The 13775-nt window shown below is 44.8% G+C and overlaps 1 long non-coding RNA gene across 1 annotated transcript; it reads right to left on the minus strand.

The window, feature by feature from the left end:
* Nucleotides 1-6205: 6205 nt before the first annotated feature.
* On the minus strand, nucleotides 6206-11283 carry LOC143781123 (uncharacterized). The gene is made up of 3 exons (XR_013216576.1): nucleotides 11158-11283; nucleotides 9045-9197; nucleotides 6206-6550 (listed from the first exon to the last, which is right to left on the minus strand). It is a non-coding gene; the product is annotated as an uncharacterized LOC143781123 (long non-coding RNA).
* Between the last annotated feature and the right edge of the window lie 2492 nt (nucleotides 11284-13775).

Below are 13775 nucleotides of genomic sequence, written 5' to 3' on the forward strand. Positions count from 1 at the left end.
TTGCAATGACCGCTGACACGACAGGTACTGCTGCATCGATTCAAAGTGACAGGAGACAGCATTTCTCCAGTATGGTTATGAACTACTTTTCCTCCCTTATCGATGTTCTCCCTCACAGGTCATTCGCCTTTGATTACTGGGCATCTAAAATAGACACTTGGCCTGAATTGGCAGAATATGCATTACAGGAGCTCGCTTGTCCTGCTGCTATTGTGCTATCAGAAAGAGTCTTCAGTGCTGCTGGTTCAATACTGACCAAAAAAGGACATGTCTGGCTACCCGAAATGTTGATGATCTAACCTTCATTAAAATGAACCAATCATGGATTTCAAATTATTTGGCCCCACCTTCCCCTGATGACACGTAGCTTGCCTGAAAAATGTCTTGCTTTTGGCCTCCTCTTACTGACTGCTCCAATTCCTCCATTTGCAGCAGCTGCTGAATGAATGAAGAGTACCGTTTGCCTGGACAGGTGGGTGTGCCCACTCCAGGGTCCCTCATAGTACAATGAAGTGTCTCTGACGGTGGTGGTGCACAACCAACGTCAGACACACCATTGTAATATGAGGGGCCCTGTGCCAGTACCGCCTCCCACGAGAGAGTGCTCCCCCCAGCACAAGCAGTGCTCTACCAATTGCAATACTTACCTCTCCCTGCTCCACCACTGTGTAGTCTGTGCTGTTAAATCCTTCAATGGCACTGCCAATACAAATTTGTTGAAATTATAGATGATAGTTAAAATATACAGGGGCCCTGGCCTCCATTTAGACCAGTTAATACATTGCGCCTACTACCACTGTCTGCTACTCAGCAGAGGAGCCCACCCCTGTACCTAGCTATGCCACCTGTTTATTTATGAACAATTTTTTAGCAGACATTTAGCCCACTTTATTATTTGTGCCTACTAACTGTGTCTGCCGCTCATTACAGTTGTCCTCCACTGAACAAAGCAATGCCGCCTGTTTAGTCCTGTTACCACATTTGAACTGCATTTAGGCTACTTGATTATTTGTGCCTACTAACTGTGTCTGCCGCTCATTACAGTTGTCCTCCACTGAACAAAGCAATGCCGCCTGTTTAGTCCTGTTACCACATTTGAACTGCATTTAGGCTGCTTTATTATTTGGGCCTACTTACTGTGTCTGCCGCTCATTACAGTTGTCCTCAACTGAACAAAGCAATGCCGCCTGTTTAGTCTGGTAACAATTTTGAACTGCATTTAGGCAACTTTATTATTTGGGCCTACTAACTGTGTCTGCCGCTCATTACAGTTGTCCTCCACTGAGCAAAGCAATGCCGCCTGTTTAGTCCTGTTAACAATTTTGAACTGCATTTAGGCAACTTTATTATTTGGGCCTACTAACTGTGTCTGCCACTCATTACAGTTGTCCTCCACTGAACAAAGCAATGCCGCCTGTTTAGTCCTGTTAACAATTTTGAACTGCATTTAGCCAACTTTATTATTTGGGCCTACTAACTGTGTCTGCTGCTCATTACAGTTGTGCTCTACTTAACAAAGCAATGCTGTCTGTTTAGTCCTGTTACCACATTTGAACTGCATTTAGGCTACTTTATTATTTGGGCCTACTAACTGTGTCTGCCGCTCATTACAGTTGTCCTCCACTGAACAAAGCAATGCCACCTGTTTAGTCCTGCTACCACATTTGAACGGCATTTAGCCCACTTTATTATTTGGGCCTATATCTGTGTTTCCTCCTCATCCTGCCCATTGCCCAGCCACTGCTAGATGAGTCTGCTGGTACATTGACCCAGACCACTACATTCCCCTTGCACTCTACACAGCCAGAATCTGACCCTGCTGAAAGTCAGGTTCCCCTTGCCGCATACTATACCACCTTACATGGGGACAAAGAGGAAGGTGCAGATGAAAGTGCAGGTTCCTTCATCAGGTGGGGGGGCATACTCGTTGGCGACGTCACTGGCACAGGGCCCCTCATAGTACGCAAAAGTGTCTCTTCCGGTGGGAGGCGCCACCCACCGTCAAACACACCGCCGTACTATGAGGGGCCCTGTGCCAGTGCCAATGCCAACGAGTGGGCCCCCACTGCTTGCTCAGGATCACAGCACTTGCAAAGTTGAAATACTTACCTCTCCCTGCTCCACCACCGTGATGTATTCCACGTTTCCTGGGCCCACGAAAATCTTGAGCCAGCCCTACCCCCCCACAACTTTAGCCAAATGACCCCCAGTTTTCAATGCCTAACTATTATTATAAAGTAAATTAAGATTGACAAGCTTCAGTAATAAGAATTGATATTTTTGGCATTAAAATGGGCACTGTAGGTGTTTTCCTGTCCTCCACTCACTGCCGACTTTGATTCCCCATTGACTTGCATTGGGTTTCGTCTTTCAGTCGGCCCCCCGACTTTACGCAATATTCGGCCGATTTCACCCGACCCGACTTTTGACAAAGTCAGGTTTCGCGAAACCCGACTTGATCCGAAAAAAGTAAAAGTCGCTCAACTCTAGTCATTATACATTAATATACAGTTAACCCTGACATCTAAGAACTTACAATCTAAAAGAAGGAGGCACACAAGACACAATCCTGCTCTCAGGAGCTCACAAACTAGGAATATCGTCCTTACCCCTTAATGACTTTATGACAATATTTATAGATAAAAATATGAGATGATATAAAATATTAGTTATCCGCCCAACATAAAATCTTCTCCAGGAAAAAAAAATAAGGGCATAAATATCATAGATGAAAATGGAGAAATAAATAAGTCTGGTCATTGAGGGGTGAAGGCTTACAGTGTAATATTATATAATCAATATCTAGAGCGGATTCCTGTCCGTCATGTCTCACAATGTACTAACATGATAGAATAAACCTCGCTCTTAAGAGCTTACAATTTTAAGAAAGGAATCTTCTCAATAAGCATAACAATAGAAGGGACAGTCAGTATAAGACACCTAGTACAATGTAACCTGTTATATATAAGGGACATCCTGTTAAATGGGCTCATGATCTGAAGAAGCCCATTTATGTTGATCCAGAGGAAGGCAAAAACCCCATGAGACAAAAGGCCCCATATTAGGGGAAAAATTCCTTCCTGACCCCACAAGTGGCGATCAGACTAGTTCCCTGTATCAACGTCACATCACAGAATCAAGAATTATAATCTACAGTCTTTCTCTTTCCAAGAGATCCATAGACTTCATTGCTTACAACCTAAGAAAAATAACCGGAAACCCTTTTTTGACAAACAGCTTTTTGAAAAACCCTGCAGCAGCCATGAGTGGTGGAAGCTTGGGATCTCCACTTCTCCAAAAAAAAAAAAAAAGAACTAAATGCTCAGGTGTGAAGTTCGAGGAGGCACGAGAATTCACAGCGAAAAAGATACAGACTGTGAATCCATTCATGGTAAAAGTTCAAGTGTGAGCGGTCATAAAAAGGTTCATACACATTATCTGTGATGAGTAGTGTTGAGCATTCCGATACCGCAAGTATCGGGTATCGGCCGATACTTGCAGGTATCGGAATTCCGATACCGAGATCCGATACTTTTGTGGTATCGGGTATCGGTATCGAAACCACATTAATGTGTAAAAGAAAGAATTAAAATAAAAAATATTGCTATACTCACCTCTCCGACGCAGCCTGGACCTCAGCGAGGGAACCGGCAGCGTTCTTTGCTTAAAATGCGCGCGTTTACTTCCTTCGGTGACGTCACGGCTTGTGATTGGTCGCGTGCCGCCCTTGTGGCCGCGACGCGACCAATCACAGCAAGCCGTGACGTAATTTTCAGGTCCTGAATGCAGAATTAGGCATTCAGGACCTGAAATTACGTCACGGCTTGCTGTGATTGGTCGCGTCGCGGTCACATGGGCGGCACGCAACCAATCACAAGCCGTGACGTAATTTTAAAATGCGCGTGTTTCCTGCCTCCCGTGACGTCACGGCTTGTGATTGGTCGTGTCGCCCATGTGACCGCGACGCGACCAATCACAAGCCGGAACGTAATTTTAAAATCCTGAATGCCTAGAATTAGGCATTCAGGACCTGAAATTACGTCACGGCTTGCTGTGATTGGTCGCGTCGCGGTCACATGGGCGGCACGCAACCAATCACAAGCCGTGACGTAATTTTAAAATGCGCGTGTTTCCTGCCTCCCGTGACGTCACGGCTTGTGATTGGTCGTGTCGCCCATGTGACCGCGACGCGACCAATCACAAGCCGGAACGTAATTTTAAAATCCTGAATGCCTAGAATTAGGCATTCAGGACCTGAAAATTACGTCACGGCTTGCTGTGATTGGTCGCGTCATGGCCACATGGGCGGCACGCGACCAATCACAAGCCGTGACGTCACGGAAGGAAGTAAACGCGCGCATTTTAAGCAAAGAACGCTGCCGGTTCCCTCGGTGAGGTCCAGGCTGCGTCGGAGAGGTGAGTATAGCAATATTTTTTATTTTAATTCTTTCTTTTACACATTAATATGGATCCCAGGGCCTGAAGGAGAGTTTCCTCTCCTTCAGACCCTGGGAACCATCAGGGATACCGTCCGATACTTGAGTCCCATTGACTTGTATTGGTATCGGGTATCGGTATCGGATTAGATCCGATACTTTGCCGGTATCGGCCGATACTTTCCGATACCGATACTTTCAAGTATCGGACAGTATCGCTCAACACTAGTGATGAGCGAACATGCTGGGATAAGTTGTTATCCTAGCATGTTCGGGTGCTAACTGAGTGTCTTCGGCATGCTCGAATACTATGTTCAAGTCCCCATGGCTGCATGTCTCGTGGCTGTTTGACAGCTGCAACACATGTAGAGATTACCTAACAAACAGGAAACCCCTGCATGTGTTGCACCTGTTGAACAGACGCAGGGACTGGAATATATTATTCGAGCACGCCAAAGTAACTCAGTTAGTACATGGGTGTGCTCGAGTAACACCTTATCTGAGCACATTCCCTCATCACTAGTCATTATACATTAATATACAGTTACCCTGACATCTAAGAACTTACAATCTAAAAGGAGGCACACAAGACACAATCCTGCTCTCAGGAGCTCACAATCTAGGAGTAGGGGAAGAGTCTTCTCAGATTATGGAGGCTTCCAAGTCCCCACTCTCACTCCAACCCTGCTGAAAGGTCAGGTTCCCTTTCCGCATACTATACCACCTTACATGGGGACAAAGAGGAAGGTGCAGATGAAAGTGCAGGTTCCTTCATCAGGTGGGGGGGCATACTCGTTGGCGACGTCACTGGCACAGGGCCCCTCATAGTACGCAAAAGTGTCTCTTCCGGTGGGAGGCGCCACCCACCGTCAAACACACCGCCGTACTATGAGGGGCCCTGTGCCAGTGCCAATGCCAACGAGTGGGCCCCCACTGCTTGCTCAGGATCACAGCACTTGCAAAGTTGAAATACTTACCTCTCCCTGCTCCACCACCGTGATGTATTCCACGTTTCCTGGGCCCACGAAAATCTTGAGCCAGCCCTACCCCCCCACAACTTTAGCCAAATGACCCCCAGTTTTCAATGCCTAACTATTATTATAAAGTAAATTAAGATTGACAAGCTTCAGTAATAAGAATTGATATTTTTGGCATTAAAATGGGCACTGTAGGTGTTTTCCTGTCCTCCACTCACTGCCGACTTTGATTCCCCATTGACTTGCATTGGGTTTCGTCTTTCAGTCGGCCCCCCGACTTTACGCAATATTCGGCCGATTTCACCCGACCCGACTTTTGACAAAGTCAGGTTTCGCGAAACCCGACTTGATCCGAAAAAAGTAAAAGTCGCTCAACTCTAGTCATTATACATTAATATACAGTTAACCCTGACATCTAAGAACTTACAATCTAAAAGAAGGAGGCACACAAGACACAATCCTGCTCTCAGGAGCTCACAATCTAGGAGTATCGTCCTTACCCCTTAATGCCTTTATGACAATATTTATAGATAAAAATGTGAGATGATAGAAAATACTAGTATCCACCCAACATAAAATCTTCTCCAGGAAAAAAAATAAGGGCAGAAATATCATAGATGAAGGATGAAAATGAAGAAATAAATCTGGTCATTGAGGGGTGAAGGCTTACAGTGTGATGTTACATAATCAATATCAAGTGGATTCCTGCCGGTCACGGCTCACAATGTACTAACATGAAAGGATAAAGTGTAATAGGATGCAGGTACTGAGTATGTCACCACGGAACAGACAGACCAACTGTTGAGGGGAATTTATTAACAGGGGTAAAATTCTCCTCGCAGGGAGTAAACAGGGGGTTAATGGAGTCAAACAGTAAACAGTAAACAATTAAGCGGAATCAAAAGGGTTAACGAGTGTTCTGGTAACTTATCAGCCCAGGGAGATCCTGACTGGAGGGTCCTTTTTCCAACGTGGATACAGTCACCAGCAGGGCTTAAGATTCTGGTCTTTTCTGTGTCTCCTGGAAAGTCCGGGGTTAAGTCTCTGCAGCCTGCTCTTCTCAAAGTGAATCTGGAACCAGGAAATAACAGTCTCTCCGTCACTGCTGCAGGAGTCTCCTTAAGTCTGGCAGCTTCTCTGTAATAACGATTGTCACACACACACTGGGCAGTTACTTATCACACTCAGGGATCTTTGCTTGTGACTGCGGTTACCAGGGCTGCACTAAAGCCCCCGTCTCACTAAGCGAGATCGCTAGCGAGATCGCTGCTGAGTCACAAGTTTCGTGACGCAACAGCGACCTCAGTAGCGATCTCGCTTTGTGTGACACGTAGCAGCGACCAGGCCCCTGCTGTGAGATCGCTGGTCGTGTCGGAATGGCCTGGACCTTTTTTTGATCGTTGAGGTCCCGCTGGGTAGCACACATCGCTGTGTTTGACACCTTACCAACGACCTCGTTGACGACTCAGACACTGAATCGTCATAATAGCTCCCATGTGAGATCGTTGTACAGGTCGCTACAGGTCGCTGGTGAGATGTCAAACAGTGAGATCGCAGCTGCGATCGTTAGTAAGATCTCACTGTTTGACATCTCACCAGCGACCACATAGCGACGCAGCAACGATCCCTGACAGGTCGTATCGTTGTCGGGATCGCTTTAGCGTCGCTAAGTGAGACGGGGCCTTAAGTCACTGTCTCTGCACTGTCAGAGGAAGAGTCTTCTCAGATTATGGAGGCTTCCAAGTCCCCACTCTCACTCCAGCCTTAGTGCCCTCACGGGGAGCACTCTGTCATGGGGAGCGCGGCGCTGCAGCCTGCTTTCTCTCTGACACGCTGTCCCCTCTCTGGCGCGCTCTCTCTCCCGCACTTTTCTGACCACTCCCCTCTCTTTTCCCAGCAGTCACCACGTCCCCTCTGTCCAGGGCAGAAAGTCTTCCCCCCAACAACCCAGCTGTCTGACTAAGTGGTTCCAGGCAAGGAGCAGGGAAAGCAACCTCCTTACAAAAGCTCGCTCCTAAGAGCTCACAATCTAAAGAATGGAATCCTCTCAATAAATAAATTTCAACAATAAGAAAAATAACCTTAACCTTTCATGACCAACAGCTTTTAGAAAAACCCTGCAGCTGCCATGACTCCACCAATAAAAAAAGAATGAATAAATGCTCAGGTGTGAAGCCGGAGAAGGCGCGAGAATTCACAGCAAAAAAAAGGTACAGGCTGTGAATCCATTCACGGTAAGAGTGGTCCTAAAAAGGTTTCTATACTGTCATTATGCAGAAATATTCAGGTATCCTGACACCTAAGAGCTTACAGTCTAAAAGAAGGATGTCTTAGAGGATGTTCACTCTGTGTCTTATTCAACTATTTTTAAAGTGGGTCCGGTTATAAAAATGCCGGAAAAAGCGCCAACAAAATGATGGAATCTTCCTATTGATTTGTATGCAAAAACAATATGGGACCAATTTAATCAATTTGTTTTTGCCAGTTTTCCGGCCTAAAACACCTTGAAATATGCAGATTTTTTACGCAAATGTTTTGCGGTTTTTGCTATTTTTTGCGCCACTCTTGGCCAACTCCACCAACTTTTAAAAAAGTCAGTGGAGCTAAGGGAGGGCAGGGCAGGACCAAGTGCGTCCATGTAATTAATAATTTATAGCACAACGAAGGTGGAAGAAAGAAGCGCCCAATTCATTAAAAATACACATGGATCTTTATGAATTAGGCGCTTCTTACCCAGTGCACATATCATCAAGAATGCCACACAAAACACGAGTCCTGATGAATGGGGCCCATAATGTACATTTTCCATGCAAAGATACCCAAGGCCCAGGTGTTTTCCTCAATAAACGTCTTGCTAAGCTACATTATAGAAAAATGAAAACACGTCAAATGTTATATCTCTATTATATGGCTTAATAAAGGCCGTCGGTGGCCAAAACATCATGTTTTAATTTTTACATGCTGTAACTAATAAATACGTTTATTCACAGAGGAAGAGGACTAGAACTCTACACACAAGTGTATAACACGGCCGAGTGCTATGTGATGTTTTATCAGATAGCACTCGGCCCAATGTTATACTACGGGGCAGTGCAGATCTGCGATTTTTTTCTTCTGCTGATTCAGTATAAGAAAACAATCACAGCGTGCTGTGGGTGCATACTATAATCGGATCATGTGCACCCATACAAGTCTGTGGGTGCATGGGAAACATCGCACTGCACTCGGATATCACTTGAGTGCAGTGCAATTCCCGCGGACACCGACATTGGAGGAGATGGAGAAATTACTTTCTCCATCTCCTCCACACCTGTGCTGCAATTCCCTCATGAGAGAGGATCGGCGCACAGAGCACTGACACTCGGATCACACTCATCAGATGTGATTCACTTGTGGAACCCCGGCTAATAGTTCAATATTGACCCTTTATAGGGTCTATATAGAGTTTTAGGACAGCTACTTCCAGTTGATGGCTGTAGAGTACTGTGTTCTTCATCTATGAAGAGAGTATTTGTAAACAAGACTTTAAAAATGCCTAGAAAAGGACCAAAAAGAGAGCGATCCCTGAAGCATATTCTGTGTGAAAAACAGATGTTTTTGACCACTTTAAAAAGACACAGTGTGAACATACCCCGAGTCTTTCAATATCTTCATCTGGCGATGCCTTGGTCTTCTGATGCCTTCATCATCTGATGTCTTGGTCTTTGATGATGAGACACTACTATCAAGCTTGAGAAGCTTGCCAGATTTTTGTCAGTCTCTCATATAAAAACTGTAGAGGGAACTGAAAGCAGAGATTTTTTATTAGCAGGCATAAATGATGGAAAAGTAATGTTATTAGGATCACAAACAAACCGGAAGCTATAAATAAAGATCTGGAATCTTAAAGCTAATAATGACCTGTGACATCCATAATCATCACTTATATGAGGTCATCAGGATTTAAGTTGTGGAGAAAGATAGAGGAGGAATGATCTACAACCAGGTGAGATAGTAAACGTCCAGTGTCTGGACTCTGACCCATGAAACTGCAAAGACTCCCCAGATATAATATACAGTATACATATATACACAGATAGACACGTACTGGACAGAGGTACATAGAAATCATGGGTTTCCATAGCAAAAGTCCTAACTGTTTCCCCCTCATCCAACCCAAGAACAATATCATGTAGATTCCTTATCGGTATAGTCACAGAGGAACAAACATGCCAACTTTTAAAGAAAGGGAAAGGAACATGCATTGCAGCACTTAATTATGCCTTAGGGTACCGTCACACATTGAAATTTTCATCGCTGCGACGGCACGATCCGTGACGTCGCAGCGTCGTATAATCATCGCTCCAGCGTCGTAGACTGCGGTCACACGTTGCAATCACGGCGCTGGAGCGATGCCGAAGTCCCCAGGTAACCAGGGTAAACATCGGGTAACTAAGCGCAGGGCCGCGCTTAGTAACCCGATGTTTACCCTGGTTACCAGCGTAAATGTAAAAAAACAAACAGTACATACTCACCCGTCGGTGTCCTTCAGGTCCCTTGCCGTCTGCTTCCTGCTCTGAGTGCAGCCGTACAGTGAGAGCAGAGCGCAGCACCGCTGTGATCTGCTCTCACTTTCCGGCCGGCACTCAGAGCAGGAAGCAGACGGCAAGGGACCTGAAGGACACCGACGGGTGAGCATGTACGGTTTGTTTTTTTACGTTTACGCTTGTAACCAGGGTAAACATCGGGTTACTAAGCGCGGCCCTGCGCTTAGTTACCCGATGTTTACCCTGGTTACAAGCGAAGACATCGCTGGATCGCTGTCACACACAACGATCCAGCGATGTCAGCAGGTGATCAAGCGACGAAAGAAAGTTCCAAACGATCTGCTACGACGTACGATTCTCAGCAGGGTGTCTGATCGCAGTAGCGTGTCAGACACAGCAATATCGTAACGATATCGCTAGAACGTCACGAATCGTAACGTCGTAGCGATGGAAATTTCAATGTGTGACAGTACCCTTAGTGTTTTCATCCACTACGATATTTTCATGGCCCCGCTAGAGTATAATGCCTGCCAAAATACCCCTATACACAGTGTGATACTCCCACTTTGAATTTGCCCACAGTAACCTCCACTCGCTCCATTTGACCTCACAGTGATTGCAACATACTGTGATGCTTCCACATCCTCCACACAGTATGATCCCTTCACTATATGATGCCCACAAGCCAACAACACATTATGATGGCTTCCACATGGTACTTTAGCCCCAATAAGTCTCCACACAAATTATCATGGCCCCTACTATCGTTCTCACCCCCCCACACACACACACACACACAAAGCACGATATACACCACAGCCACAAACAATATGATGGGCCTACAGTTCCCCTATACATAGTATGATGGCTCCCACAGCCCTTAACCACACAGTGTGATGTCACCACATCTCCCCCACACAGTATGGTGGCCACTCTAACTCTCTTTACACAGTATGATGGACCCCGCAACCCCTCACACAGTAGTATGACAAGTCACAACCCCAACCAAACCTAATTAGATCCCAAATATTATCAGTGCCCCACACATCTCCCCAACACAGTATGATACTCCCATAGTATGATGGCCCCCCACAGCCCTATACATACAGCCTGAAAGTCCCCACAGTCCATCACATACTATAATGTTCCCAGAGTATGATGTCTCAAAGACAGTAAGCTCTCTATAGTAGATAGTGGTTGTTTTGCTGCTATACATACCTGGTGTACTCCTATCTCTCTCTGTAGGACACAGTTCTACAACCTCATCTTCTTTTTACCTCTTAGTCTCTTTCTCTCTTGTAGAATAAAGATCAGCTCCAGCAGTGTACTGTAGATCTTTACAAGCAATTACATCATTGTCATGTCATTGTCATGGAAAGCTGTGAAGTCATGTTGTTTTGTGATGTCATCAGGATGTCATGGAATGCTGTGAAGTCGTATGGCTTTGTGATGTCATCGACTTTTAAGTTCCTAATGGAAGAAAGGTGGCTTAGTGGTTAGCACTGCAGCCTTGCAGCGCTGGAGTCCTGGGTTCAAATCCCATCAAGGACAACATCTGCAAGTAGTTTGTATGCTCTCCCCGTGTTTGCGTGGGTTTCCTCCGGGCTCTCCGGTTTCCTCCCACACTACAAAGACATAGTGATAGGGAATTTAGATTGTGAGCCCCATGGGGGACAGCAATTATAATGTGAGCAAACTGTAAAGCACTGTGGTATATGTTGGCGCTACATAAATAGATTATTATTCCTACTGTAAAAAAAAAAAGTGTATTGAAATAATTCACAAATTTATTAGGCTGTTTTGTTGGTGGAGACAATCTGACATTATATGTTATTACTTCTTATTCTTTCAGGACATTTTCCGTCCTCACTGGTCCTAGATAATTAATAAACATGATGAATTTTGTAGATATTAGACCCAAAATACAGATGCTCACAACCTGCATTAGGGGTTATGAGCTTGTGAGTCATAAATTTGACTACAACAGAATCAGAATATGAGTTGTAATTTTTTGGCCAATAATACTAATTAATTTCTTATAATTATCATTTCTACAAGATGGATTCTGGCCATGTGATATTAGGAAATATTGTCAGTACTTGTAAAATGGTGAGAAGTCAATCTGATCAAATATTAATGGTTTATAATCAGGAGGGTCCAAAATAGATGACCAAATGGAGGACACTTTAAGTTAATCTTATCTGTATGAAGCTGCAATATTAATCCCTTAATGCAATATGACATATAGGTAGTGTGGAGTGGCCTCAGGAGCTGAGCTCTCTCCACACATGGTAGATGCCAACTGGGTTAGTCAGCGTCTGAATCTAACAACAGCAACCGGAGCTGAGCTCTGATCGCTGCTGTTAAATCTTGTGTGCACGCATCTGTACATATAGATGTAACTTGATAAAAAAAAGTTATTCACACATTGTTGTTTTGCCTTTTTTTGGGGTTCATATTTATTTCAAAACTTTTGCAAAAAATGTGACTAAACCGCAGCATGTAAAGGGGTTTCCCCTTGAGCTATTTGTAGAATATCCAATAATCCCTGGGACTTCCAGACATTGGCTGCCAACTCTAGGTCATAACAATAATGGACTGAAGGATGCATCGCCCCTGCTAAAGGCGGAGGCATCACAGGTGCAAAATACTGATGAAACAACCACTCATGCACCGACCATTCATGGAGGAGTTGGTCGCCCAGTATTATAAATTCACACAGATAAGGTCTGTATAGTCCTTCAGTCACACGGACGCAGTGCACAGCATCTGGCTTACAGCCTATTAGCGACGACCAAACTATTAGATCAGCACTATATAAGTGCATCCCAATTTCACCCATCAACATTACCGTGCCTGGCTGCATCCCATAGGAGGACGATTAAATACATTGTATTGGTTGATATTTTGTCCAAAATACTAGAAAACCACTCCTTATGAGCAGTGTTCCACTAAGTTGGCCAAGGTTTGCCTGTTACATTGATTTTTGGGGCCCACTGTTCAGTTAGATGAAAAAAACACCTAAACAAATACACAAATTAACTTTTGCTTCTATTTAATAGTAATTTGGCTAGCTTGTTTAATGAATGATTAAATGATACCATTTTCTCAGTCGATTTGCTCGGCATTGAGTAGAAGCACCCTTTTGAGCAAGTACAGCCATGAGTCTTCTTGGGAATGATGCAACATCTGGATTTGGGGATCCTCAGCCATTCTTCCTTTCAGATCCTTTCCAGTTCCGGTTCCAGGTTGGATGGTGAACTATGGTGGACAGCCCTTTTCAGGTCTCTCCAGAGATGCTCAATTGGATTCAGGTCAGGGCTCTGGCTTGGCCAGTCAAGAATGGTCACAGAGTTGTTCTGAAGCCACTCTGTTGTTATTTTAGCTGTGTGCTTAAGGCCATTGTCTTGTTGGAAGGTGAACCTTTGGCCAAGTCTGAGGTCCAGAGCACTCTAGAAGTTGTTTTCATCCAGGAAATCTCTGTACTTGGCTGCATTCATGTTTCCTTCAATGGCAACTAGTCGCCCTGTCCCTGCAGCTGAAAAACACACCCATAGCATGATGCTGCCACCACCATGTTTCACTGTTGGGATTGTATTGGGCAGGTGATGAGCAGTGCCTGGTTTTCTCCACACATACAGCTTAGAATTATCACCAAACAGGTCTATCTTTGTTATTATCAGACAAGAGAATCTTATTTCTCATTGTCTAGGAGTCCTTCATGTGTTTTTTAGCAAACTCTATACAGGCTTTCATATGTCTTGCACTGAGGAGAGGCTTCTGTTGGGCCACTCTGCCATAAAGGCCCGACTAATGGAGGGCTGCAGTGAGAGTTT

This window comes from Ranitomeya variabilis, chromosome 6 (assembly GCF_051348905.1).
Source record: "Ranitomeya variabilis isolate aRanVar5 chromosome 6, aRanVar5.hap1, whole genome shotgun sequence".
Classification (NCBI taxonomy): Eukaryota; Metazoa; Chordata; class Amphibia; order Anura; family Dendrobatidae; genus Ranitomeya; species Ranitomeya variabilis.